The following is a 3358-nucleotide window of genomic DNA, read 5'->3' as shown; positions in this document are numbered from 1 at the left end:
AGCTGTGATCGGTATTGGAGAAGCGTTTTGTGTTAGAAAAGCTGCACAGAGTGTGTCTTAAATACAAGGCAATCACAATGTCAGGCACAAAGACAGTGTATGTGTGTACATATGTGTGTGTGTGTGCGTGGACTGCAGAAAACGTTTGCTTATGATGGTAATCAGAGGTGAACCAAAACAAAGTCGAGCCCTTGAAACACTTTTCTCTCTGATATTGACAGGCTGTCTTGATCTAGTGTACAAGCTATAATTCAAAACTCATCTACAGCATCTGAACTCTGATCCGGCACACACATTTCACCAAACAGTATCGGCACGTGAAACTGATGCACAAAAACCTGCGTCTCCTTTACTGAACACAATGCAATTTAACTTTAGGTGCTAAATGGATGAATTATGATATTAAGGTATTGGGTGCGATTTGTTGGGGGGATGAAGGGGATTATCCCCCTTCTGGTCTTTATATGCATGCCTCTGATTATTTATACATAATTTTTTATCAAAATGTATCCCCCATAATTAAAGGTGCAGTGTGTAGATTTTAGCGGCATCTAGTGGTGAAGTTTTGAATTGCAACCAATGGCTCAGTCCACTGTTCACCTCTTGCATTTGAAACACATAGAGAAGCTACGGTAGCCACCACCGGACAAACATGTCATCGTTGGAGACAAAAGTTTGTCCGTTAAGAGCTTCTGTAGAAACACGGCTGCACAAAATGGCGACTTCCATGTTAGGGGACCCTCTGTGTATGTAAATAAAACATCTCATTCTAAGGTAATAAACACATAACGATTAATTATGAAAGGTGTTTATACACCCCTGATAATTTAGTTTTATATATTATTTTGCTTTTCTGTCAAGAGATCCTTCTAAATATTACACACTGCACTTTTAATTGCCATCAAGCAGCCATATAAATGGCCCTAAAATAAAGATTATTAAATATAAATAAAAATACTTTTTCAAACGTCGCCAAGCAGCAATAGTCTATTTCAGCATGAAAAATAAATGAAAAAGATTCCAAGCAGCAAATCATCATATTTAATACAGGACCTTCACAAAACAAATCCAAGAAATATCATTGAGAATGACAGCAGAAACCACCGTCATTAGAAAAAACATCATTCCCTCGGATTTTTTCACCCTGCAAACATGCACATATTATTTTATTGAACCATGCATGCACTAAAACAACACAAACACAAATAAATGTTTAAGTGTGCCAAATTTATCATCCCTACACACACAAGCAAACACACAAATCAACATGCTGTGAGAATCTCAAAGTGCCTCAAGGTTTCATAAGTGACCTCTAATAAAAGTTTCTGTGTGCGGCAGTGCTGAGTGGGTTTGTGTCTAATTTTGCAGTCATGTAATGGCACCCTGTCAACACTGCAGATCCCTCCAAAGTGCTTCCTAAAACAGCCTCTATTGTGGAGCTTCAACAGAGCATCTAAGAAACGTCATTGTGCCGGGAAAGAGGAGGAAGAAGAGAGAAGAAGATTGCAGGGCTATCTGCTGTGTTAGAGTTTTGAGTGCCGTCTTCACGGCAGACGGTTCCTCCCATTGTTCTGCCTTAAAAACTGAGAGAACACACAAGCATTTATTTCTCTCTGTTCACTGATCGAGTATCTCAGCATGTTCAGCTTCAACAAATAATTGATTGATGTGAAGTGAAAACACTTGGATTAACATGAATGACAAGTGCATTGAGCTGAACCGGAGATGCTCTGATTGAACCGAACACAGAAACAAAGGTCACAGAGTTACGAGTTATCGCCCTATAATCGGTATAGGAAGATTAATGCACTTGTTGTGCACTTGTAGGATTTCATGACATAATAATTTGAAACTATTGGTATCTATTGGTAGATGTCATTTTAAGTAATCAAATATTTATCGGTTTCGGCACAGAAATTTTGTATCGGTGCATCCCTAACATCTCCAGTTCCAGTATTCATACAGAACTCAATAATCATGCAATCTGTCTATATATGTTTAACACGGTAGATAACTACAGGGGTGTACATTATGTATGTAATATAATTTGGACATTAAAGAGGACATATCATGAAAATCTGACTTTGTTCATGCAAGTGCTATAATTGGGTCCCCAGTGCTTCTATAAACCTAGAAAATGTGAAAAAGATCAACCCAGTAACTTAGTTTTGGTAAACCATTCTCTGCAAGCATATAAAAAAATGGGTCATTAAAATTTTGCTCCCCCTGTGATGTCATAAGGGGATCTTATACAATTATAATAATTCCTCCCCTTAATCTGCACTATCCAACCACAACACTGCCATTTAGTGTAGAGATTTTGAAATTTCAACAAACCAACAATATGGCGATCAGTGTTTGATCTTCATCAGCTCATTTGCATTTTAAAAGACACACCCAAAAACAATGACAACAAACCAAGTAGAGATGCAACAATATAACATTTTTCCACCGATACTGATAGCCGATTATTCAAACTGATATCTGCCGATACTGATGAAGATAGTTTGCTGGTTATATAAACTTGCATTAATAAAATTATAAAGATTACATTTTCTAAATGTTATTCATTCATATAATAAAGAAATAAGCCCCAAGAAGCAGTGGGTTACCAGTGCATTTTATAACAGCTATGGGGCATTGTTAGGCATGACGCAAAGCGGAGTTCGCTTTGGTTTAGGGTTAAATTTGGTGCTTGCAATAGAATGTCACTTTATATATTGATTTATAATATTTTTTCTGATTTATTTTTTTATATGTCGCCTGGCGTTAGGGTTAGAGTTGGGTTTGGGTAAGGATGTCAATTTATGTAAATCTAACCCTAAACTGAAGCGACAATGGTAAGAAAATGGAAAAAAGCAGTTACCAATACGTGATAATCACACGAGAACAGGAATTCGTTATACGATTACAAAAAAGACAGGAAAATGCATGATAATATCACGAAAAAAAGAATACAAAAATTACGTGACTATATCCCGAAATTTCGTGAGACTGGGCTGGTAAAGTAGGGGTTGAGCTCTTACACATGTGCTTTGGACGATATCAAAACATGTCTCTGGCAGAAGGTTGAACTACGCACTCATAAGGCGGAGTCTGTGAGCAGTCATGGGTGGGGCGTAATCAATGTGACATCACAGTGATAGTGGATCCCCAACAGCCTGTTTTGTGTGACTGTTGTGGTTTAAAGGAGAGTACACAAACAAGAATAAAAGGATTTGTATAATAACAGGATGTTTCTGCACACACACTGGCGACTCATTTTCTGATAAAAACACATTAAAGTGCATTTTCTAGGTTAGAGGTGCTTTAAGATGTATGCTTCTCAAGTAATCTGGTTAGAAGTTATAAAATGAAC

The sequence above is a fragment of the Paramisgurnus dabryanus genome, chromosome 9, assembly GCF_030506205.2.
Source record: "Paramisgurnus dabryanus chromosome 9, PD_genome_1.1, whole genome shotgun sequence".
Classification (NCBI taxonomy): Eukaryota; Metazoa; Chordata; class Actinopteri; order Cypriniformes; family Cobitidae; genus Paramisgurnus; species Paramisgurnus dabryanus.
This window is presented reverse-complemented; position numbering follows the sequence as displayed.